Raw genomic sequence first — 26,485 nt, 5'->3', positions numbered from 1 at the left:
AGTCAACTAGGACAGTTCTCTATGTAACAGTCTTAGTTTATCTTACTGCAGGTGACAGTGTGGCTGGCAAAATTGGTCTTGGGGGTCTCACAGGCTAGCATCTGCACAGGGTTTCCCTCATGGAGCTTAAAGACCCCCTCAAATAGCACAGCCTTAGGCAGTCCTTTCTGAACTGAGCCAAGATAATCTCTATTTGGTCTCTCTTTGGTCCACCCAGTGGACTACCTGGATAGAGATAGAGAGGGAATGCCCTGGAATGGATTGGTAATGTCTGCCCTGGAGGTAGTCCTGGGCAACCACTTCAGAGAGATTCCTGCTGCATTCAGATCTAACACGTGTTCATCCCCAAGAGGTAGGAAGGATCCAAGACCCCTGGTTGGTTAATTCAACTAAATTTTATCTCCTATGGAGTCCATGAACTCTTGGTATTCCATTCACTTATGAATCCATTAGTGGATTAATCCACTGATGAGGTTAGAGACCTCACAATTCAATCTCCTCCCCAAAGTCCCACCTCTGAGCATTGCTGCACTGGGGATAAAACCTTCAACACGTGAGTCTTTGGGGGACACTCCGAAGAATGGAATGGGAACCACATGTGTTGGAATATACACTGGAGGGAAAAGCATGATCCATTCATCCTGCAATATTGGCTTCCATTACAAATGGGTGCACCCAAGAATGCATCTATCCCATGGTATTTGAAACAAAGTATTCATTTAGAAGGGGCCACCACAATTCTGTCTATATGTATGCATCTCTACTAGGTACCACATCCCCCCTTCTGAAAAGAGCATCCTCATGCACAACCTCTCTTTGAAGCAAATACATGTGCAATGGTTCAGAGACATGAATTAGTGAGGATGGTTCATGAAATATAATGATCTCACAACATATAACTATTTGGATTACATAAGTATAAACCAAGATAACATTTTTTTCATATACTAACCCTGAAGAAAGTCTAAAATGGAGCAGGGAGTAGGTTGTCTTCACAGAACTCAGAAATGAAAGATCTGTGATAAGCAGGCAGAGAAATAAACCAAGGACTTAACAACACAATTGCTCTGATGAATGTATGTTTCTACCAATGGGATATGTCCACTAACACTGCAAACAAGAACCACCGCATGGGATGGAGGCACATATCAAAACAGATTTTCAACAGGGTCATACGACACTTGAACACAAACAAAGGATTGCATGCTTGACATCTGTCCATATGCATGCAAAACCCAAACTCCAGATGTCTCTTCACTTCCAATATGCATGAAAGAAGAGTGGCACAAATGCATGGGCAGGCAGATCAAGATCAAACCCAACACACACCTACCCAGGAAGATAAGCAGAATCTACTGCTCTAGTTTTCACCCTTCAAGCCTCTAACTTTAAAACCGAGCACAAGTCAGCCGCCATCTAAGGAGGTTGTGCCAGAAGAGGTTTCCAGAAAGGAGATCCATTACAATTCAGCAAGCACTGCTGAGTTAGGACTGACTGACTGGATGTGAAAGTAACACACCAACTAAGTACTTTCACCTGCTTTATTCCAAGACCAACATTTAATTCTTGGATACTTTGTGTAATTCAAGCAAGGGGCCCCTAGAGGATGTTGGCTCAGATGATGTCATAAACACCCTATGAAATCAAACGAGGACCCCACCAGGCACTTGCATGCAAGCATGGAAGGGCACACACAGGTACAAGTACACACACACACACTCTATCAGCTCAGGCAGACCTCATGTTTAATGCCGTGGATCCCTCATCAGAGGGACAGAAATCAAAGTAAGATTGGGTGGGGTGACCTCAGCTTTCTCCTTGCCATCTCTCTCCTTATTCACATCCCATTACAGGTCCTAACACGGCACACAGGAATTTCCCAACCACAGTCTGGGAGCTGCAACTCCCTCTGCACCTCATCGCCCTCTGCAGGTTCCAGCCCCACCCCAAACACAAGTACACAGAACAACCCCTTTGGTTCCAGCCACAATTCCCTCCTTTTAACTTCTCGAACATAAATATGTCCTACTAGCACAAAAAACATTTTCCTCTGTAGCAAGGAGATAAACAAAGACACCATGTCATTCATCCACTACTGCCACTGGCTTTGCTGAGCACTGTGTGGCAGTGCAGTCCTTACCTGCCAGTTGAGCTCCAGGTGGCCTTCCCATGGCAGTACTCTCCACCTCCTCAAAACATTGGGGTCATCTGGTCCACCATCTCTTTGTCTCCTGCCTTTGACTGACTTCAGATAGCTGTTGTCTGTAGGATCTCAAGTCCCTGCCTGGGGCTGTGCTTCAATTCACCCAGTGTTCCCAGAAGCGCTGCTACCTGTGGGAACTGATGAGGAACACTGGATATAGGATGGCATAGAATTGTCCCGTGGGTGTCCCAGGGGTGGTGTGCACCCCTGGCTCCAAGAGAGTTCCTCCGGCAGGCCACTGTGCTGCGTGTTGTATTCAGCCTCTGGGCAGTGGCTGTGGCACAGGCCCAAATGGCAGCACTTGTGCTACAAAGGGCCACCTGCCGGACAACCCTGGTTCCCCTTCATGCCCTGGCCCTTTCTGGTCATGCCTTCCACACACACACACACACACACACACACACACAGTCTGTCCACCTATTTGTAACCCTTCTAATTTCCAACCCCTTCACTTTGTTCTCTCTTTCCCTAAAGGCAACAGAAGACCCTCCAACTGGTAGGAGGGCCTGTCCTACCCCAAGAACAACTCCTCTGCCTGGTGCTCTTGGTCCTGCCTACTGCTGGCTTGCTCCTCCTCCCCTTTCTCCTAGTCTTCCTACCCGCCCACGTGCCCCGCCTCCACTCCAGCATTCCTAGCACCCCTGTAATGCAGGAGCTGCCTGTTGGAAACCCAAACCTGACTGCTTTCTGAGCATACCCAGGTGCCCCGCTGGTGCCTTGGCTGCCTACCTCCCACGTGTTTTCTTGGCTTGGGTCTTCTGCCTGGCCGGAGGCATCGAAAGGCAGCAGCGGGAATCCAGCAGGAGGTGCAGGGGGTGGGTGACAGGGTCCGATGCTGGAGCCAGGAAAGCCGCCAGAGGATAAAGACCAGTGCTCCGTTCCACCGCCTCAGATGTGGGAGGTTGCGCTCCAGGAGGCAAGGCCAGGTGGCCTCTGGGTGGCGGGCAGCGGGGAAGAAGGGGGACAAGATGCTTCCCGGAAGCAGGAGCCTCAAGCTGAAGAAGTCCCTCAGTTTACGCGCATGTGCTCTGGTGAGCTATGGCAGCCGGGTGGAGCCAAGAGAGGCCCTCCTGGAAGACTTCACGGTTTTGTTGGCTGCAACGTGCTCCACCACTTGCAAGGGTGCAGTGGGTTGTATTGACGATGAAAATGGTGGTGAGGAAAGTACTGAACTTGCAGTTACTTTTCAATGACAACTTAAATATAGGATCATGTTCACTACATATTTAGTTAGGGGTGGCATCATCTTATCATGGCATACAGAGGGTGGGCATGACATACATTTTTGTCAGCAGTGCAGGACCAAGCGGCAAAGTCAGCGCAGTGGCACAGTCCTCAAACTGGCGTGGTGCTGCCTGGGCAGTGAAGGAGCTGCCCTCTGGGAGGCTGGCATGATTCTCTGGACACACCTGTGCTGGAGTTCCTTGACTATCTACAAAGACTGCATACCAAATGCTGTTTTGAGGACTGTTAGCTGCAGTGGCTTTCTTTGGTTGGGGACCAGTGGCACACACAGCAGGCAGCCTTCGTTGCTGTGGTGCTAACAGCAGACAGGACTTTGCAGATATTAGTTGAGACTTTGCATAGCCCAGGACAAGGATTTCTGACTCAAGGAAAAATCCCTGAGCTGTAGTGCTGGAAACAAGAGCGGCCAGGACCAGGGCGTCAGACAGAGCTCTTTGGTTGGGACCAGCTGCAGCAGAGTCCTGGCTCAGAACACAGCTTAAGTGGTGGCAGAGGCCCAGCAAGGCAGAGGACTGGGTGACAGGTGCGAGAGCCGAGGTGTCAGCTTTCCCTCTTTTCTTTCAAATTGCAGCATAGGTAACAGTGAGGTAAGTGTGTGGGGCATCTTGAAAACACTCAAGACTAGGTGACTAGAGGACTGCTATTTGTAGCACCAACATTCCATGGGCAAGTGGCATAAGGGGGAATAATAGTTGGGAGGGAGCCCAGCACAAAGTCCTGATGTGGGTGACAGCAAAACAGGAGGCACTCAGGAACAGTGCTTTCCCTTGAGCCTGGCCCAGACTGACTTCAAAGTTTAGGACCATGCCTTGGGATGCAGACAGAGATGGCCAGACATCTCTGGGGAAATTTTGAGGAAACCTCATTCCCAGAAGTGCCAGTAACAGGCAGCTCATGTGGCGGTTCTGATTCTCCTTGATGCTGAGGTTCCCCACTCCAGCCATGAACGTGGTGCTGAAGGACAGAGCCTGCTGCCCTGAGCTACAGGACAGCCAGGTCCCCTAGACCTGAGCTGTAGTGAAGCAGACCTGTTGCTGAAGTTTGCAATCCTGGAAAGGAGTGGTGGAAGAGTACAGTGTGGTGGGTGTGGTCTGGGATGAAGGAAGCTGTCAGGCAGTGGTCACATGCTCTACTCTGGGGACAAGTCTGGAGGCCAACCTGCTCTACCCTCCAGCCCTTGATGCTGCTCCAGATCTTTCAGAAGGTCGGGCTGGCCACAGCATGAGTCTCTAAGACAACTTGGATGATGACTGGGCGCAGAACTGAGAAATAGTGGAGAGAACAGGCCAGAGGGCAATGAAGGTCAGGTCTCTGCTGTTGTTGACATGGTCTGTGGCTGCTGTGACAAATGACACTAATGTGTGACTTTTTGAGAGAGACTTGTTTTCTCACAGCCTGGATGCTAGAGTGTAAAGGCAATGTATGGGTACACCTGGTTCTTTCAGAGCCCATCCTGGCCTGTTGCCATCCAGAGGATTTGGCTGCCTTGAAGTTGGGGAAAGTAGGCTCTGTCCGTGCCTATGTTGTCTAGGGGACCTGGCTGTCCTGTAGCTCAAGGCAGCAGGCTCTGTCCTTGCCTGAAGGGTCTAGGGACCCAGTCATCCTGCAGCTTGTGGACAGCAGGCTCTGTCCCTGCCTGTGTTTTCCAGGGGACTTGGCTGTCCTGCAGGAGGGGCCAGTAGCCTATGTATCTGCCTCCATTGTCCAGGGAACCAGGCGGTCCTACAGGTGGGGTCAGCAGGCTATGTCCCTGTCTGTGTTGTCAAAGGGATCTGGCTACCCTGCATCTGAGGGCAGCAGGCTCTGTTCCTTCCCCTGCACAGGTTCTCCCATGCCTGCATCCCTCTTGCCTCTCATAAGGTCCCTGAATGGAGTCGGGCTCCTTTGAATCCTGTGTGCTGTATCCTGGAGACTTACTTTAAACACATCTGAAAAGACTCTTCCAGGTGAGGTGACACCCTGAGGGTCTGTGCATGATGCTGTTTCCCACCATGCTACAGGTGCTGGTGTGAAACAGGACATGGTCCACATTCCTCACTCTCCACAATGCCTCAGATATGCTGTAAGCTCTGGTCTCCCCTGATGACCCTGCTTCACTCTGTTGTCCTTAATCGGCTGGCTTCTCTGTGCACATCCACACTGAGCCTCTGCCAATTTAACCTTCACAAATGAAGAACCAGAGCTGCCAAGAGTAACCCATGGCTTCACGGTTCCTTACTCTGGCTCTTCAATTCCTCACAGTATCTTCAGGGACTCATAGTCAGCCATCCCAAGACTGCAACTCCAGGTCTCCCATCATGCATCCTTCTGAAGCACTCAGGTCCCAATCCCTGCCCATGTGTCTTTGCTGCACGGAGGAGGCTGGCCCTGGGTCAGCGGGGCTCCTGGGGTGGCCAGGGGCAATGCCAGATCAGCCTTGGCTGTGGTCTCACCATGTGTCCAGGGGCTTGTGTGAGAGAACTGCTACAGAGGGGCAGCCTGCTCACCACAGACTGGGGCCGTGGCTTTCCTCTTGATGTTCATCTCTTTTCATACCTGGCACTGCTGATTCTGTCTCATTTCCTTCCTGTTGAAGGAACATTCCATAAACACCATTAGACAGGTCTGCTGGTGACCTTTCTCCATTTTCCCTTGTCTGAGGATGCCCTTACTTCCTCCTCTTTCCTCTGGGGATTTCCATGGTATAGAGCGTAGGGTTCAAGTTCTTGTCACCTAGTGCATGAAGGCCATGCATCTTTCCTCCACCCTTAAACTCTGAGGCTAACTCCATGCTCCATGCAGCTGGCAGCAAGTCTAAATAGGGGTGACAGACTGCAGTCCCTGGCTGGGAGGACACGTCCCCTCCCCAAGCTACTTCTCCCTCAGTTAGAGACCTCACTTGGTCTCCTGGATGGTGGTGACTTAACACTTCTCACGACTTCTCTGTGGAAAATGATGACTCCATGGGAAGCAGCAATGACAGTAACAAGAGGGTCAAAAAGCAATGGTGTGGGGTCAGATCCTGAATCCTGACACTGGCAGAGCATGTGTGCAGTCCCTGGCATTTTCACACAGGCCTGGAATCCAGGAATCATCTCCCAAGTCAAGCAGGAGCAGGTCCCTTTTGCTGCCCTTCCTTGCCAGTTGCCCTGTTCCTGGCCACCATCCATCTGTTCTCCATCACTGCGATTCTGTCAGTTCAACAACAGTATACATGGCAATGACAAAAACAGAATGAGTGACAGAAAGGACAATCCCAGGCTGGATACTATCTCAGCCCTCATGTAGTATCTGTCCGTATTTTTCTGTCATCTATCTGTCCATGTATCATCTCTCTACATCTATCCATCCACACATCCACACCCAGCCATCACCTTTCAATCCATCACTGCTCATCTATCATCTATCAATCCATCTTTCATCTGTCACCTATTTGTTTTTCTGTCATCTGTCATTTGTCTCTCCATCTACTATTCATCCATCCATCCATCACCTGTCTCTGAGCATCTGTCCCCTGCCCCATGCAGTTAGTCAGAAGTTCTTTCTGGTCACATCATCTGTGGCTCTCACAGAAGGTCAGTATCTGTCCCATGACCCACCTTGATGTCATAAGTCATCTTCTGGTGATTCTACCATTCTTAAATGACATTGGGGTCCTGGTTGATTTGTACTCCATTCCACATAGATGACTTTGTGAAAGACAGCTGCCCTGGAGAGGGGGACAGAGGTCTTCTGGCTCCAAACAGGGCTGTTCCTCACCCCTGGTTCCTTGTCCTTCCTTCCCTAAGGTCTCTGTGCTGCTTTATCTGACTGGTGCAATGGATCACCTGCTGCATGCCTGTCACTGAGGACAAGCAAGAGAAATGGAGACCCTGCTATGCCAATCCATTCCAGGTACAAGGACCTAGGGAGGCAGAGGGGGTGCTGAGGGGGAGCCCAGCATGAACCCAGGAGGATGAGGGTGGAGCACAGTGGCCATCAGAGAGCAGAGACCTGGGGAGCGCACCCATGTGAGAAGCAGTTGGGAGGCTGAAGGTTTGAAAGAGGCAGGTCACAGAGGCTCTATAGATCCTCTCAGGCCCAGGGCAGCTCCAGAAGCTTTGGCTTTCCCCTGATTGTGGTGGAGGCTGCCAGAGTGGCTGAGCAGAGGGACAAAGCAGCCCCACTTAGGTTTCCAGCAGAGAGGGAGCTGCAGGGCTGGGTGGGCCAGGTGGACAGGGCAGTCACCAAGGGGCCCAGCTGAAAGGTATTTGGTCAGATTCTGTTACCAGGTGTGCTGACAGACTTGGGGCCCTGGAGCTGGGTCAGGGGCTTTTGGCTGGTATGGACAAGATGGAGGTGTGACCATTTGGGGAGTGAGGCCAAGAGATAGGTGTCACCTGTGCCAGGCTCAGAAGGCTTGGGAATGGCAAGGCAGATTATGGAACACACAGCTTGGGGACATACCTAGAGTCCAGGGGAAAGCGGTGCACTTAAGGTTCAGGTGTTGGTGTTTCTTGGCTGGGCACATCACCACACTTGTTAGTGGGAACAGGACACGAATGTTTGTTAAGCACAATCTGGGCTGCTGAAACCCCAAGATGGGGCTCCTGTCTTGCCATGATTTCCTAGATCCCTCAACCCAGACTCTGAGCAGTAGTTGCCCAAAGAGCTGAGGCTATCCTCCTGGTAGAGACCCCAGTTGACCTGCTTCAGGTCCCCGGGTAGAGGAGGGCAGACTCGCAATCACTGAGCAGATTCAGGAACCCAGGATCCAGGAGGAGGAAGGGACCTTGAGCTCTGCTTGCCATGTTCTCCTGGAGTTGCTTGTCCTGCCACTGGTGCCTCCATGGGTCAGATTAGACAATCTCAAAAGGATGCCACAGGCCAGCACCCTGTGACTGAGAGGTCACTTCTGTCCTTACAGCAGTCTTACTCAGAGCTGCTCAGAGTATCTCTGTCAGTGTGTGCAATCAGATTTCTTTAATGAGACCTCTCAGGTGCATTTCCTCTTTTACCAAAATATATTTTCTGTTCTCTTTCATGTTTTTTTTATGGACAATTTAAACATGCAGAGAGGCAGGTGGAAGTGTATAGATGCTGCCCACTGACCTTTGCCTAGGTGTTGGCTTTACTGACAAGTCACTACAATCGCTGCCCCTCTGAAATAATTAGAACTCCACTGGCAGACCCTCTGACACTTTCCATGCACACTCCACACTAACTTTAAAACCAAAAGGCCCAGGCTGAGGGCCTGAAAGTCCCATGCAGAAGGCTGGGTCAGACAGGCAGGATGCAAGCTGCAGGTGGTCCCTCGAGGCCAAAATGGGTGCCCAGGCCTCCTGAAGACAAAGCACACTGGGCTGCATCAGTTACAATGATCCTTAGAGCAGGGGAAACAACCATCATACAGCAGTGACCCTACCTGCCATTTGAGCTGCTGGAGGGAAAGAGAACACAGGTCCAAGTGGGTGGGTCCCTGGAGGAGGCAGAACAGAGACCTGGCTGATTAGGACCTCAGGAAAGTCGATATGACAGCAGTGCAGGTGTCTGGAGAACAGTGGATGAGCCCTGGGTACATGGCAGGCCATGCCCATCAATGGGGAAGGGGACAGAACACCCCAGTGGGGCTCCATTTACTGTGGCAAGTCCAGTGGTTTCCCCCACCCCATAACAGTCTGAATGCCCCACAAAAACTCATTTGGGAGCTTAATCCCCATTAAAACATATTAGGAGGGTAGAAAATCCAACCAGTGTCTAGAGTTGAAACCTTGGGGAGGTGACTGTCTTTAAACAAGGCCATAAGGGTGGGGCCCTGACCCAGCGGAACCATGGATTCATAAAGAGATGTGAGCTGGATGCTGTCTGGCCAAGGGAGGCCTGTGTCACCTTGGGGTGCCGCAGAAGCCCAGGAGCAAGAAGGTGCTCCCTAGAGTAGCCCTCGTCCTTGGGCCTCCAGCCCAAGTTACATGCATCTGTTGGGGTGGGCCTTGCAGGGAGGTTTGACCACATAGTGCCTTCTCCTTGGTGTAATGGGATGGAGGGTTCTGGAAGCTACTTTGTCCCTGTGTATCCTTTGTGTGCTAAGGAAGATGTGGACATCACTGCACACCTAGGGATGATGTCCCACAAAGTGGAAGTCATTCAGGTCCCCAAGTACCCCTGAAGGAAATCTGTCTGGGGCTGCCGCAAGGCAAGACACCCTCCTATTGGGTCTGAGGCCTGATGGCCAATTCATGTGTGGCATTTTCTACAACAAAGAGACTTCCCTATGTAATTCAGACAGTACCCAGGGCACATTTGATCTATGCACAGGATGGCCCTGGACACTTGGTATGTACAGTTGCCCCAGTCTGGAAAAAACTAACTGGACTTGGGGCTACTTCTGCCCCTGTATGGATGAAGAAATCCAGATCTGCAGAGGCTGAGCCACTCACCCTAGGTCACATACCTCGAATGGACAGGATCTGGACACTAAAGTCCATGCCCTCCAGAAAATGAAGGAGTGTGAGATGTGAAGAGTCCAACCAAGAGCTCTGTCCTGCAGATCAGGGGCCTCCCAGAAGGCCCTGGGCAGAGGGCAGAAAGGGGCAGGGGGCTGAGGACATCATTACAGTACAAGCTCAGTCCAGAATCTCTTCATTGCAAATGACAGAGACCCAGCTCCACAGGGCTCATGCTAGCACAGGCAGAAGAGGCATTCAAGCAGGGACAGGTCAGGGGCTTATCTGTGGCTTTCGGAGTCCTGCTCCATCTTCATTTCTGATCTCCCTGTGGTTACTCCACCATCAGCAGCTCTCCCAGTGAGAGGCAGCAGAGCAAAAAAATGCACAGCTTGCACCCCAGAATCTAGGAGGATGAGTGCCTGCTTCTTGCAGCAGCCACCCCCAAGACCTCAGAGACACTTTAGGATGACTCGCCTGCAATGAAGAGGTGAAATCATCTCGACTCACATTTCACCTTGTACATGGGAAATCCTAAGGAAGCCACAAAAACCTGCAAGACCAAATAAGAGAATTTGCAAATCTTCAGGATGTGAGATCAAAATGAAAAATCAGTTGCATTTTTATACATCAGCAATGAATGATCAAAAATGAAATTAAGAAAAAATTCCATTCATAATAACTCAGAATAAAACACATAGGAGTAAGTATTTAATCAAAGGAAGACCTCTATGTTGGAAACTACAATACATTAATGTAAGAAGAGGAGACCTAAATAAATGGAAATATGTTCCCTCTTAATGCAGTGGAAACAACATGGAAATATCAGAATTCCTAAAGTCAGCTACAAGTTCACCATATTCTTCTCAAAATTTCTATGGCTTTTTCTGAGAAATGGTAAACTAAACCTTAAAATTCACATGGAATGCAAATTATCCCAAGCAGCCAAAATGATCTTTAAAAAGAATGGAGTTAGAGGACTCCCACTTTCCTGTGCTCATGCTGAATGCAGTCCTGCAGCCATCAGGACAGCATGGTGCTGGTGTGAGGATGGGCATGGAGACCAGTGGAACAGGGGAGTCGGGAAGGACACCTGCACATGCATAGCCCTGTGAGACTTCAAGAGTCTCCTCTTCAACAGCTGTGCTGGGAAGACAGGGCATCCACGGGAAAGAGCAAGCTGGGTCCTCACTCACTCCATGTGCAAAGACAAGCACAAGACGGAAGCTGAAAGTTTAAGGTTGTTAGAAAGACCTGCACAAGTCTTGGGTCTGGCAATGCACCTTAGCTAAAGCAGCAATAGAATAAGAAAAAGTAGATAAAGTGAACTTTGTCCAAATTTAATGTTTCTTGTATTGAGCATCAATGAGAAGACAATGTACAGACTGCGAAAAAACATGTTCCTAATTGTGTATCTGCTGAAGGCCTAGAATCGGGAGTAGAAAGAATTCCTACAACTCAGCAATGAAGGGACAAATGATCCAGTTAAAAGAGACAGGCAAAGTTTGTAACTGCATCTGTCTTAAAAAATGGCTCATGCATGGCCACTGAGCACATGGAGCTGAACATCAGTGGTCACCAGGGCATGCCAATCAAAACCACAGTGGAACAGCTCTTTACACCCTGGGGTGAGAACAGGGCTCAGAACTCAGTGGAAGTGGAACCCCAGTCCATCCCCACAGCACAGTAGGAGCGTTAGGCCACAGCTGCTGTGGGAAATGCAGCACCTGAGAAAGTCAGACTAGGATGACTGGCAAGACCCACCAATTCCTCCAGGAGGAAGTACCCAAAGAATAAATTGGGTCCTAACAGATGCTGTTACACAGATGCTCATGGCAACCCTGTGACCAGCTGGGCATAAAAACATGCTCAAACATGCAGGAAGGGCACTGGAAGGCTCTGTAGTGAGGAACACCACTAAGGAGAGGAACAGAAGGCCACACGGGATGAGTGCACTTCCCTGCAGTCTTCAGAGCAGTTAAATTCACAGAGATGAGGCAGATAAGGAGTTGCCATGGGTCCCAGAGGGAGAGAGGGAGGTGTTCTTGGATTAAAGGTGGGGATCAAACAGTGTCCCAAACTCACTAAATGCCACTGAACTATACACTTCAAAATGGTCAAGTTTGTTTTGTGAAATTCACTTTGATTGTTAAAAATACTATGAGTAGAATCATGCATGTGGGAAGTAAGGGAGAGAAAACATACGTACTGTGAACTCCACACTCCTGCCCTGGAGTTTGTTGGAATGCAGACAAGATGCTCGGCCAATCAATGAGGAAGGGAGAGAGCTGTGCTCTGCCTTCCTGGTACATTGCGCTTCATGGCAAACCTGTAGCCCAGGGGATGGCAGATGGCTCTTCCCAACAAAGCAACCCAGGCAAATAATTCAGAAGGAATGGGAAAACTAGATGTTTTGACACCCTTGAAAGAACTGACTTGGTTGCCATCATGGAAGAATGGCAGGAATCCTGTGTGGAAGGCTGACAGAGAAGCCTGCAGGGAAGGATAAGGTCCCTGCATCAGCGGGACGGGTGGGTGAATCTCAGCAACTTGCACCGAGTGGATGGTCCTGTACCTCCTGACACTGAAAGGCCCCAAGAGACACTTCACCAGCAGTTTCATATACCCAAAAGCCCTGAGACTCACCAGTCTTCAGATTCTGACCCAAGTCTGCCGTAGTGTGGGAGGGGGACCTAGGATGTGTAGCCCCCCAGTCATCTGACCTGGAACTCCTGGAACAGGCAAGAGGACACTGCCTCAGATCCAGACAGTTGGTGATGCGGTACTCAAGGACCACCTGTAAGACTTGTTTGAATCTGCACCCAAATAAATCAAGCTAAAATTCAGTGTTTCAGACTATCAGAGAATTTGAATGTGGCCTGGATATTTGTAACAAAAGTCCCACAAATATCATAAATGTGTTTCTTCCTGCACTGGGGGCAGAAGTCCCAGACCAACACAGCTCTGGCATCTGGTGAGGGCTGCTTCCTGACCAGGCAGTACTTCTTGCTGTGTCCTCAACTGGCAGAGAAGGTGAAGCAGCTTGGGGGTCTCCTTGAGAGGGACACTAACCCCACCTGCCTTCATGACCTTGCTTCCCCCAGAAGGCCCCTCTGATGCCATCAAAGTTATCAGGTCTGGTCTTGGGGACACCATTCACAGCAGTGTCCAGGCAAATTCAGGGCCTACAGTTTGTTCCCAGCAGTGTATGTGGTGCAGCACTGGGAGATGAGGTTTATTCACCAGGGCACATCTGGAGGTTTCTGCCATGCAGTGTGAGATGTGTGCAGTGTGCTTTAATCATGTGTCAAAAAAAACATAATTAATTACATGGACTTCATACTTCCTGAACACAAGCAAAATGTCAACATTCCAAGGCAAATGAGTAAAGCACCTGAAGGCTCTGGCAATGACAAACCACAAGCCCCTATCCTTAATGTAGTAAGAGCACATCCAAATCAACAAGGAAAATATCTCCACATAAACAGACGTGGTGGAAATAAGGAAGTCACGAGAGACAAAATCTGTCAGTCCGAGAGCCACAAGATAGCCCAGTGTCACTAGTTATCTAAGACAGGCACATGAAAAGGGAAAAGCAGATTGTGTTTGTTGGATTACCCTAAGACTTAAGACTTGGACTATCATAATTCATGTGGGGGCATCAAGAGTGTGGTCTGCCCTGGCCTGCAGTGCTAGGAGTGTCCACCTCACAATACTCCGAGGGGTCTTCTGGTGAAGTGCAGCAAGAGCCTCGTGCTTTGAAAATGTGTGCTCCACACAATTTCCCAAAGGAGCAGCTCATGGGATCTGAGAGCAGGACGTTCAACAGTCAACTTGGGCTGGCAAAGTCCACAACTCAAAGTTCTGATGAGAGACATAGTTAAATGGAGGGGTGGCACCCATGCTGTGAAACACCATGTACCTTCAGAAAAAATAGCACAGGCCTGTGTGCATTAGGGAAATGCTCCAAATCAAAGGTAAATTGTTTTAAAAAACGTGCTACATTATGACCCAATTTTGTTTCAGAATACATGCGTAATATCAATGGGTGACAATTTTAAACAGAGACAAAATATGAAGTGTAAAGTGTAAAGATGCAGAAGGGGCACACTGGCCCCTCTGCACTCCCTGACTGTGGAACACCTTTCACGCTGTCCAGGTTGTTTTGTTCTTTAACAAGAGGCAGGTGTCATTTTCACAAGTGGTAAAGCCAGTGCTGGGATTTGGGAAGGGACCTGGCTGTCCCCTGCTGATCAGGTACTTCTCAGCTGAACGTGAGGTCTCTGGGCCATTTCAGGGCAGGAGGTACCACCCTCCTGCTGTCCACCATGGTGCTCATGCTTGTCTGCCCAGCACATTTGCGCCCACAGAGCCACCTTCAGCAGGTGACCAGGCAGAACACCCCATCCTAACCTTGGCTCTCACCAAGGGCCACTTCTGCCCAGTCTGAGGGTCCCAGGTAAGCAGGAAGGTACAAACCTCCATACACATCCCCACTCCTTTCACTGACCACAGCCAGGTTTCATGTCTGCATCCTCACTGATTTCAACTCCAAGACTACAAAATGGAATGGACAGTTGGAGAGGTGGGAACTCTCTGGATTGTGCTCTGCTCAGGTCCCAAGTACTGTCTGAGAGTAAAGTGGGCCATGCTGTATATGTTCCAAAGAGGAAGAGGTTTCCTCCATGGGATGGGAGGGGTCCAAAAGCTTTCATGCTCTTGGCTCACAGTAACAAGAGGCTCTGTCAGCACCATCACCATGTCCTGAAAATCTATGAGGAACTGAAGAGCACAGAGCTAAGGGGTTCAGCAAGGTGGAGTGGAACTCAGAGAAGAGAACAGCGGGGTGGTGCTGCAGGGTCTCAGGGAGGTGTGGGGGTGTTAAGCAGAAGGTGGGGCAGGGCTGAGGGTCACAGCTTTTCCAGGTGCTCAGTCGCAGCAGACAGGACAGGAGGAATGCCTGCCAACCACTTTTCCCCATGCTGGGTACCCAGAGACCCTTTCTCAGGATGTAGGTTTCTGGGGGTGGCAGAGGTACCCTGCATCAGCCAGAAGTGTGAGGCACAGCAGCTGCTCTTGAACAACTAGAAGTCTGACCACTCTGGACTGTACCACACTGGTTGTCTGCTGGGGCCACAGGGCAGGGGCCCAGCAGAAGGGGTGTAAATCCCCTTCCCACAGCCCCACTCGGACTGCCCTCCCTGACTGTAATCAGGGTCTACAGCTTTTGTTTCAGTTTGTCATTTCACATTGATGGGTCATAGCACAAAGGTGGAAGATCATAATACCTCCCCAAAAGAGCTCTGGTCCACTAAGCCTGGCCACACACAGGGAATGCCAAAGATGAATCTGCCAGCAGAGATGTAATTCAGATGAGGGCACAGTGAGTTTGGTCAACGGAGCACAGAAATGCCAAATATAATTTTTTCCATTAACATTATCCATAGGCTCCTGTCAAGGAAATACCTGATCAGAACCCAAAATGAACAATTGTGGAAATTACTATCTTGAGGGGAAGATGTCCAGCAGAGGGATTCAATTTAGGGAAGATCTCAAAACTGGGCCTGGCCAGCTTCTGGGGCAAGAGACCTGCTCATCAGGCAGAGAGGTGGCAGGGGAAGGTCCCATGTCACTGGTCCTGGAACCCCTGGGCAGCAGAGGGTGTGAGTGCCAGGGCCAGTGCCCCCAGAGGCCATTTTTGGACCCCTGCATGGGAGCCTGCACACCCTCCCAGTCAAGGCAGCTTAGTCAATATACCTAAATACAAAAGTCCTCTCAGAGGCCAAGAAAGCTGTTGGAAGTTGCTCCTGGGGCCAAGGGGTCCCCATGGGAAGAAAGAAACCAGGAGCAGCAAATTCCTACACTTTGTGTCTGACACAAAATGATCCAGGCATGCAGGTCACTCCAAGCAATGTAAGGACATAAGGTGAAGCAAGCCCATCCCAGAATTTCCTGAAGTTACTTAAGATGGCATAGTATTTGATATAAACTACACATAGCCTCCTGTGTGTTCCAAGTTCTCTCTAGATTTCTCATGATGCCTAATTCAAAGCAGACTCTGTCATGAGCAGGTATGCTGTTTAGGAAATCTGATGAGAAGTCTGCACATGCTCAGCACAGATGAATTTTCTTTTTCTCTAAAAATTATGACCTGAAGATGGTTGAATCCATGGGTGAGGGACCCTCAGGTAGGGCTGACTGTGCTTAGTGGCAGTGGCTGATTAAGTGCTTATCAGTGCCAAGGTTTGGATGTGTGCCCACAGGACCACATGCTGCAGGCATGGTCCTGGTGGGGCCACCGGGGAGGTGGAGGTGCCTTGAAGAGGCAGGTCCTAGGGGGAGTCTTCAGGTCACTGGGGACATGTATTGGAGGGGAGGTGGGACCCAGCCCCTTCCTCATTCTCTTTTGCTCCCTGGCCCGTGACATGGTAAGTGGTCCCCTCCATTGTGCATGACCACACTACAGGTCTGAAGCTATAGGGCCAACTGACCACAATCAGAACCTCCAAACCTGTAAGCCAAAATGAACCTTTATTCTTTATGAATTCATCATCTCAAATATTCCAATATAGTTATGGAAAGCCGGAACAACAACCAAACTCCTTAAGAGGCCAAAATGACACTGTCTTAAAATATCAAGTGCATATACTGTTAGACAATTCTACTTCTAGAAATTCATCCTAGAGATGTTTCACTCAATGCACAAAGAAACATGTACATGCATGTTAACTATATCATCGTTTTGACAAGATCAAGAAAACCCCTGCGAGAAGGAGCTTGATAAGTGTGCTGCGTACCTCCACAGGACGCAGCACGTTGTAGCACTGCAAAGTCACTGAGAAGACTGAGGTCAACCCACATCCCACATGCACATTCATAGACCAGGACAACTTCAGTATGGCAGAAAAAGGGCAAGGAGCAGGAAGAAGGTGCGGGACAGCCCTGCAGGGCTCACATATGTGTATGTGTGAGTTTGTGTTGCACCTGTGCAGGAGTGCTCTTGAAGGAGGCTGAAGTCTGCCTCCAGAGAGAGTGAATAGAGGGGGAAAAGTGGGGAGACATGGGTGAGGCTGCTGGCAGGCTACGCACAATTGGCGTGCAACAAGGCACTATGCCCCTAGTGCAGCCGGTAGTAAGGACTCACGCCACATCTCCCTTGGTGTCCAACTGGTCACCTTCATCACAGGCAGCCCCACCATGAAGCAAATATCACTGGACAGTCCCTTTGCTCCAGGGCTGCATTTCAGAGACCTCTGCCTTGCTCCAAGCCAATTTGGTACTTTCATTTTTGGTACTGGGGATTAAACCCAAGGGCACTTAGCCACTGAGCCACATGCTCAGCCCTATTTATATTTTATTTTGAAACAGATCTTGTTAAGTTGCTGAGGCTTCCTTGAACTTATGATCCTCCTGCCTTAGTTTCCTGAGCTGCTGGAATTACCAGCATGTTCCACTGCATGCAGTCACCCTGATACTTTAAAAAGGAGAACCCCCAGCATCTCCTGTACTAGCTCAGATGGCTAGTGGATGAGCTAGTAGCTAGTAGCTCAGATGGAGTCAACAAGTCCCTGGTGACTCCAAAGCTAAATGTAAGAGCAATGCTTCCCAACCTGTTGATGCACAGGAAACCCTGAGCCCAGGTCTGGAGACACGGATGCCATAGGTGTGGGGAGGGCAGAAGCTGTGTATGGAACACACAGGTACAGCCTGGACACTGGGAAGTGTTCTAGGGGCTGCCTTCACATGATGACCCTCTTCCATCTAAGGCAGAGGACATGGGGTCCTTCACTGTCACAAGCAGCCCTGTGTGTGCTTGGTTGTTTGGCCCACTTCACCATATGGGGTGCCAGTCATTGGGGACCACGTGGGCAGCATGAGTCACACTCAGGACTGAAGATCTCTAGCAGCTCCAGGCTGGAATCTGCACCCATGGTCACATGGGTAGGGTTTCTCCCCAGGTATCACAGATCACTTTTCTCACTTTTCTATAGTTTGCAGTTCTTTTCTCCTCTTTAAGTAGATAGGTAGTATCAAAGTTGCAAAAAGATGGGAGACCGCCAATGAGAAAGGAAAGGCATTCCTTTAATCCAGCCATTATGAAGAAAAAACTGAATTCATTAGACCTCAAGCATTTCATAACAGGGCCTCTCTGCTGTCAAGGGCCTGGTAAGGGGTAGATAAAGTTTCCATTACTTTTGAAGAGTTCTGTGGTAAATACCAAGAAGTACAATTGTTAAGTAATGGCATACGTACACTGTCACTTTCCAAACCAAAATGGCAGGCCCATCAGTCTCAACTCTGCATGATCGGGTCCTTACCAGCCCTGGCAAACATCTGGGAGGATTCCCAGGAGGACCTGGGCTAATCTTCAATTTTAAACTGAGGACGATGTTGGCTGCTTTATGAGCAGTGTGCTGGAGAAGGATGGTGGGAGGCTCCCACAGTTGGCTGAGAGAGATGGTGGCTTGGGTCAGGGAAGGATGGAAAGAGCTGGAAGGATGCAAGCAATTGATAGGGAAATGGATCTGACCAAATCTAACACTGGAATCTGTGTGAAAAGAATCCAAGATCCAGACACTCACATTTCAGACATAAGCGACCTAGTGCCATGGAGCGACTACAGAGAATTTGGAAGAAGCAGTGAAAGAGAGGGACAGAAACAGGCTTCAGCTTGGTGGAACATGAGGCAGCATAGAGTAGCAGATAAAGGTGTGGACAGTGGAGAACGGAGAGGGATAGCCCAGGCCTGTGGGTGGTACAGAGCAGAAGCTCAGTAGTCATGTCAAACCAAGTCAAATGTCGCTGGAGGCACAACCTGGAAACCAGAAACGCTCATGTCTGACCAGGGAATTTTTGGTAAGAGAAGGGCCTGCTCACACATTTTGTTACACAAGGCTACTCCATCCCCCTATGATGACCAGGTTTCCCGGAACCTCCAACTGCGAGGCAAAAAAAAGCCCCAGCTCTGAGAGCTGGCATCACCTCCCCATCAACAGAGGGCTCAGCCTGAGAATCATGGGCTCTCCTGGCCCCCCCACCAAAGGCTTAAGCCCTTCACTCCTAGGAATTGGGGACAATGGGAAAGTCCTTCAGGGCAACGGGCACACCAGTGCTTTCTGCAACTGGCCATCCCAGTTATGAACAAAGGCACAAAATTTCCCCTCCAGGCAAGCAACTTCTGCTGGGAACTGATTCTTCCACAGTGCATTTAAGGTCAGATGAACACAATGATCCTGTCACTGCATCCCCAAAGCTCCCCACTGGGGATGCATTAGACCACAGTCCCCAGACTGGCCTGCTTTCCAGGTGACCTGTGTTGCCAGCCATGAGCAAGTTCTTCTATTCTCACAGTCTTCAGTGGGCTGTCCATTCCTCACTCTAGTTTCTGATTTTTGAGACAAAATACCCCACATATTGAATTACCCACTAAGTGGCTCTGGCTCTATGCAGAACTAGGGTGGATAAGTGGATGCTAAAAATACAGAACATAATTGTTATCAATACTCACTCTACTATGCAACAGCATTCTAGAAAATGTTTGCTGTTGTTCTGCTTTGCTTATTTCTGCAGCACTGGGGACTGAACTCAGGACCTTTCCTATGCTGGGCAAGTGCTCTACCATGGAGCTACATGCACATTCCACCAGAAGGCATTTCTGGAAGAAGTGAGAGGATGGGCTGATCCCTCCCCTGAGAGGAACAAAAAGCCAGTTGGACAGAAATTTATAAAATAAGTGTAAAGTCCTCAGATAACTGAAAACAATTCTCTTATTTTGACATTACAAAAGGCCTTTACACTTATTTTATAAATCTCTGTCCAACTGGCTTTTTTGCTTTTCACAGAGTATGCATGACTTTTGGAATTAAAAATAAATGAGACAAAGTAAAATAAAATGGAAGGAAGTAGTCCAGTTTTGTTCCTCTCAGGGGAGGGATCAGCCCATCCTCACTTCTTCCAGAAATGCCTTCTGGTGGAATGTGCATGTAGCTCCATGGTAGAGCACTTGCCCAGCATAGGAAAGGTCCTGGGTTCAATCCCCAGTGCTGCAGAAATAAGCAAAGCAGAACAACAGCAAACATTTTCTAGAATGCTGTTGCATAGTAGAGTGAGTATTGATAACAATTATGTTCTGTATTTTTAGCATCCACATATCCACCCTAGTTCTGCATTAATATATACTTTCTTGTTTCAAAAATTGGAAAACGTACATGTCCTTAGATACATATTCAGCACAGTGATGGACAGAGAAATGAAGGAGGTTTTCCATTCTCTGCTTTTTATTTGAATGTTGACATTGAGTAATTTACATGTGTATGCTTACAATGTTTAAGATGAGACACATGCAGTGATATTTCATAAATGAGTGAACTTTAGGACTGCCAGTGATAACAGAAGCCTGCAAAGAGTACACAGACAATTCTGGGGATTGAGAAAGCCCAGATCCCTCTCCAAAAGCTCTAGACAAATAAATCAAAAGTTAGAAAATTCCTGTCATGGAATAAGGCCCATCCAGCTCAATGGCAGTCAGTGAGTTTGTGAAGGCAGGAGATGAACTGATTGGGGGAAGTCAACACCATAGGGAAGTGGAATGGACTTGACTTGGAGACTCTGACTTGGCCTCCTGACTATGAAGCACTGGCTATCAAGATTACAGAAGAGGTTTCATGGGTCCCCAAATCTGTATTGTGTCAGTACAGGAGTTTGAGTCTGACCTTGAGACAGGCAGCCCACAATGGTCTATGAAGTTCATAGACTTCCTATATAAACTGTGTTGAATGTCTGTTTTTATTAGGAAAAAAGTAACAACTTTACAACACTCAGCCTTCCCAGACAAAAAACAAGGTGATACCTAATAAGCTTTCTGAAATTCTCCTCAACAATATTACAGTCCTCAGCACTGTGGTAATTAACAGACATACTGTCTTCTAAGCTTCACAGTCACATTAACACTGAGGTGGATGCTGTAATTATCTTACTAACTACATTAAGTTCCTTGGAGGCTGAGACTTGGTCTATTCACTCTGCACTCAGCACCTAGAATAATGCCTAGCACACAAAAGTTGATCAAGAAAATTTAGTAAAGGAATCAAAGAAATTTTCAAGCATGATTAGAAGTTTTTTTTTAAAAATCCTAGCAAAGTATCCCAGGCTGTGCGGTGGCAAAGTGTGGCTGAACCCAGACCTCAGCACCAACATGCCAAGTTGATTCAATTCTAATGCAATGCTAACTCTGAAATGTAGAGAGTAACCTCAGCTTAGCCACCACTAAGAGTGCAAGAGACAGCTCCTTGTTCAACAGACACCAGCAACCAAATAGGGGTCAAGTCAATGCAAACAAGATTCTTTTTCATAGTTTTAACTAATTTGTTTGGGCATGAATTTTAATGCAATTTATATTAAACCACAATGAAATTCTTCATAGAACTAGAAAAAGCATTCATTCATTTGGAAAAATAAGAGACCCAGAATAGCCACAGCCATCTAGCAGGAAAAGTGATGCAGGAGGTGTCACCATACCAGACCTTAAACTCTGCTACAGAGCAATAGTAACAAAAAACCAAATGGTGTTGACACCAGAACAGACAGGTAGACCAATGGTGCAGAACAGAAAACAGACATAAATCCACATAAATATGATTATCTCATACTAGACAAAGGTTCCAAAAACATACAATGGAAAAAAGATAGACTCTTCAACATGGTGCTGGCAAAACTGGAAATCCATATGCAGTAAGATGAAATTAAACCCCTATCTCTCACCCTGTAAAAAACTCAACTCAAAATGGATCAAGCATCTAGGAATTGGACATGAGACCCTTTACCAAGTAGAAGAAAAAGTTGCCCAAATCTTCATCATGTTGGCGGCTTAGGACCAGACTTCCTTAACAAGACTCCCACAGCACAAGAAATAGAAACAAGAATAAATGGGATGAATTCAAACTAAAAATTTTTCTCAGCAAAGGAAACAATACTGTAAAAAGAAACTCTACAGAGTGGGAAAAAATCTTTACCACATGCACCTCACATGAAGCATTAATCTCCAGGATATATAAAGAACTAAAAAACACCAAAGGGGAAAAAAAAAAACCAAATAATCCAATCAATAAATGGGCTATGGAACTGAACAGACACTTCACAGAAGTAATACAATCAATCAACAAATATATGAAAAAATGTTCAACATTATTTAGCAACTAGAGGAAAGCAAATCAAAACTACTCTAATTCAATCTCAATGCAATCAGAATGGCAACTATCAAGAATACAAGCAACAATGTGGGGAAAAGGTGCATTCATACATTGTTGGTGGGAATGCAAAATGGTGCAACCATTAAAGACAACAGAATGTAGATTCCTTAGAAACCTTGGAATGGGACCGCCATTTGACTCAGTTATCCCACTCCTCCGTTTACACTCAAAGGACTTAAAATCAGCATACTACAGTGATGTAACCAAATCAATGTTTACAGCAGCTCAACTCATAATAGCTAAACTATGGAACCAACCTAGGTGACCTTCAACAGATGAATGGATAAAGAAAATGTGTGTTATCTATATAATGGAACATTACTCAGCCTTAAAGAAGAATAAAATTATAGCATTTGCTTGTAAATGGATGGAACTGGAGAATATCATACTAAGAAATAAACCAATCCCAGAAAACCAAATATTGAATGTTTTCTCTGATATGCAGATGCTAATTCACAATAGGGAGGGGCTAGGGAAGAATGGTTACTTTAGATTAAGTAGAGGGGAGGGCATGGGATGTAGGAAGGATAGTACAATGAATCAGACATTATTATCCTACATACAAATGTGACTACATGACTGGTGTGATTCTAAATCATGTACATCCAGAAACATGAGAAACTACATTTATGTATGATATGTCAACGTGCATTCTACTGTGGTGTATAACTAGTTAGAAAAATTTTCTTAAAAAGTAGATTTAAAAGATACCAACTTCCAGATAAATAAAAGAATGACAATAATATTTGGCATCAAACGGGTGGCTATGGAGACTTTCATGCTCAGTGAAGTAAGCCATTTCCAAAAATCCAAAGGTCAAATGTTTTCTCTGATGTGTGGAAGCTAACCCACAATGGAAAGGGTGAGGGGAAGAATAGAAGTGCAGGAGATTAAACTAGAGGGAATGGAAGGAAGAAAGTGGTGATAAGCAACGGAAAGACAGTGGAAATAATCAGACATAGTTTTCCCACGTAGATATAAGAAAACAACAGATGAATCCCACTGCAGTGTACATTCATAAGACTGCAACACTAACCAGAATAAGATATATTCTATGCTTGTATATTTATATCAAAATAAATGCATCTGTCATGTATAACTACAAAGAACTAATGAATAAAATAATAGACAAAGTATTTCCTGGGTTTCTGTAAACATTTTCATAGCACTGAAATAAAATTAATATGAAAAGTAAAAGGGCTTTTTAGAATAGGTTTTTTAACTCTCTTCCAATTTTCTGCCAAATGAGGACACAACTATTAGGACAGACTTTCCCACTCTGACCTCCAGAACTGTGGGGAACAATTTCCTGTTCTTCATGAATCTGAGTTTTCACTAATACAAATTAAAAGTGAGAAATTGAAATAGTTACTTACTAATCATCTAATATATAACAATACCTTCAAAACCGAAGTTCTGTGATGAAAAATCAACTGCTTCTGCCAGCCAGTGGGTGTCTGCGCAAGGGGCAGGCCTCTGCCGCCAAGATGGTGGGCCATGCCACCCGGTGCTGCAGCAGGCCCCAGCACTGCACCAACCAATGTTTCTTCTTTCAACCATGAAGAATATGCTCCACAGACCTGAAACAGTATACGCTGCAATCCAGGCGCCACAATAAGTCTCTCTGTCAGAATGCGCTGCCAAGGGTTTAGATAGCACTTGGTCCACTGGTATTGGTCCAAACTTATGCTAATTAGGGTTTGAAAGAAGTACTAATGCTATTGGTCCAAACTTATGCTAATTAGTGTTTGACACATACTAACCCTATTGGTCAGTTCTTTTTTTTTTTTTTGAACATTCATTCATAGCAGCCCCAAACTCCATACTGAGAATTACCCCAATGTCAATCGACTTGTGAATGAATGAAGTGGAATAAAGCTAAATGGCAAAGTGCTTACCTTGCATTCCCAAAGCCCTGGGTTCCATCCCTGTTTCAAAAAACAAAACAAAACCAAAAGAAAAAAAAGTAAAACAGAGAGAAAGAGAGAGAGAAGAGAAACCCAGTAAAAGAAAACAAAATCAAGTAAACAAAATTTATCAATACATAAAACCTTATTCAAAAACATACCTGCTCTGTGTTCCTCAGGACCTGTGTCAAGTGACCCCTTATCCTTTACCTCTTCAAAACAATTTTTCCCAGAAGTTGAAAGACAGGGACCGTATCTTAGTCATCTCTCTCTTGCAGTTATGCCAGAAAGTAGTTATGTGAGGTGGATGTGTGGGATATAATTGGGATGAATATCAAGGCCTGATTTGGAACCATATTTTGAAGCATTGCAGGTAATATCACATAAAAAGTACTTGGCAAAATTGAAATACAAGTGTTAACAAATGATATGGAATGAAAAGATGTTATAATTAAAGGACAAGAAGATGCAAATAGCCAAAACTACAAAAAATAAAATAAAACTAGCTAATTACTAGTTTTATTTGTATTTACTTTCAGTAGAACTTTATGAATAGACTCTATCAATTCAAGGGACTTTATAGTACCTAAGCCTGAGATGGGCGGGGCAAATGTTATACATGTAAAATAAAACATGATTGTAAAATATTGAAAATATCTTCTCTGATTTGTCACCAATATCAATCATATTCACTAGAACATTATATCTGTAATAATTTGACTTGCTATTAGAAATTTAGAAGAAGAACCAGAATTCACAAGCTGGCAAAGGGCTCTCTGCATGAGGCAGAACTGTTGCCAATTGTTCAAAAATGGTATTTTGGTGATGTTCCTATGAGTGTCAGCACAGCCCACCAGAACTTAATCACATTTAGTCTTGGTCAGGAAGGATATGTATTGGAAGTTGGAGGAGGAAGGAAGAAGCTTGATCAGAGACTAAGCTAGAGAGACAGTGGTAGGAAGAGCCCTGTCCTTTCTTTTTACTTTGGTACCGGAAATTGAACCTAGGAGTGCTTAACCACTGAGCCACATCTCCAGTCATTTTTTGTATTTTGAGCAGTGTCCCCCTTGGTTGCTTAGGGTCCTGCTAAGTTGTTGAGGCTGGCATTGAACATGCTTCAGCCTCCATTGCCAGGATACCAGGCTTAACCACTTTATTCTTAATACACAGGACTCATGAATTTGTGTATCCAAGTTCTTCTGCCATCTTTTTCTCCATTCCAGAATCAACACCAAGTCCACTGGAGTGCAATCTTTCTAAAGTTCCTTCCATTCCATCAATTCCTAGGGTTCCTTTACTCTTCTCTTCTTCGAAGGGCTGTCCTTCTGACCAACTGAGCCCCACACACTTATGGACTTCGGCACACAGTTACAAGCTCTGACACTTGTAGCTGATTCTCTGGTGTTTTCTGAATACATTAATGATCTGCTGATGCTCTTTCTACACCCCCACTCTCTTACTGTCCTCCCGAATGTCTGGCCATTGGTCAGGTACTGCCATTTGACACGTCCCCATCACTATCCTGAATGTCTCTTGCGGTCTCCTTCTGTGCATCAGTGACATGCTCTCTTGGCTGCAGGTCCTTAATCTGAAATTTCTGAGTGGCCCACACCACAATCAATCACCCTGATGTTATCTGATGAGACAGTTCACAGAGGGGGAAGACACCCATGGCTAAGGTCTTCCTCTGGAGTACTTCTGAGTCCTGATGTGCTTTGGACAATCTTTCAGAGTAGGGAAAATCTATAATTTGGCTATAGGATCAGTCAGTCCTGGGGAAGAGCAAGTCTTAAGTACACTTGGTGCTCCTAAGTGTCTCTCTGAGGCTATACACCCATTGGGTCCTCAGAATGATCTGATGGAATGGCACCATTATGCATCCATTTTTTTCTATCAAGCTTCACAGAGAGGTTAAGTCACTCAACCAAGATGACACAGATAGGAAATGACAGAGGCAGATCACAGCCAAGGGAGTGTGCATGCCCCTATAACAGAATTAGAAGCTGCTAATTCCTTTAGCACAAACTCTAAAAGCACAGACTCTTCACTTGGGCCTGCAGATACCCCAATGGGCAACTCAAAGAAGGAGGAAGCCTGGCATCTTAGCCTTCTTTCTGTATTTTTCTTCAAACTCCTGTCAGCTCTGCATGGAGGTGTGTTCTCATTTAAGGACTGCTCTGATAAAAACTGGTAGCACAAAGTTTATTAGACCGGCATTTACCTAGCATCTCATCCCCCTTCAAGTCTGAGATAACTAAGGGATTTCCAAGGTTGACAGGGACATTCAGTGCTAGCTCTTACATTGTCCTGTTCCATAGGCACTGGAATGGCCTAGAAGTCTTCCTTTCCCTGCACCTCACAGGAACAGCAGATCCTTGCAGATCACCTGATAATGAGGCTGTCCCTACAAAGCAGACACACCCATCCCGTGAGAACCAAATTGTTCCCCTTCTGGGTATACAGATCCAACAGACAAGGAGC

General features: G+C 46.9%; 1 long non-coding RNA gene across 1 annotated transcript in view; it reads right to left on the bottom strand.

Annotated features, from left to right (window-relative positions):
* Window positions 1-1,956: 1,956 nt before the first annotated feature.
* Window positions 1,957-26,485, bottom strand: part of LOC306668642 — a 118,215-nt gene continuing 93,686 nt past the window's right edge. The window contains exon 5 of the long non-coding RNA XR_013765922.1: window positions 1,957-2,340. This is a non-coding gene — a long non-coding RNA (uncharacterized lncRNA). The remainder of the gene's footprint in view (window positions 2,341-26,485) is intronic.

Source organism: Sciurus vulgaris (assembly GCF_902686455.1).
Source record: "Sciurus vulgaris genome assembly, chromosome: 8".
Taxonomy (NCBI): domain Eukaryota; kingdom Metazoa; phylum Chordata; class Mammalia; order Rodentia; family Sciuridae; genus Sciurus; species Sciurus vulgaris.
The sequence above is the reverse complement of the archived record's forward strand: the minus strand, read 5'-3'. Positions and strand labels throughout refer to the sequence as shown.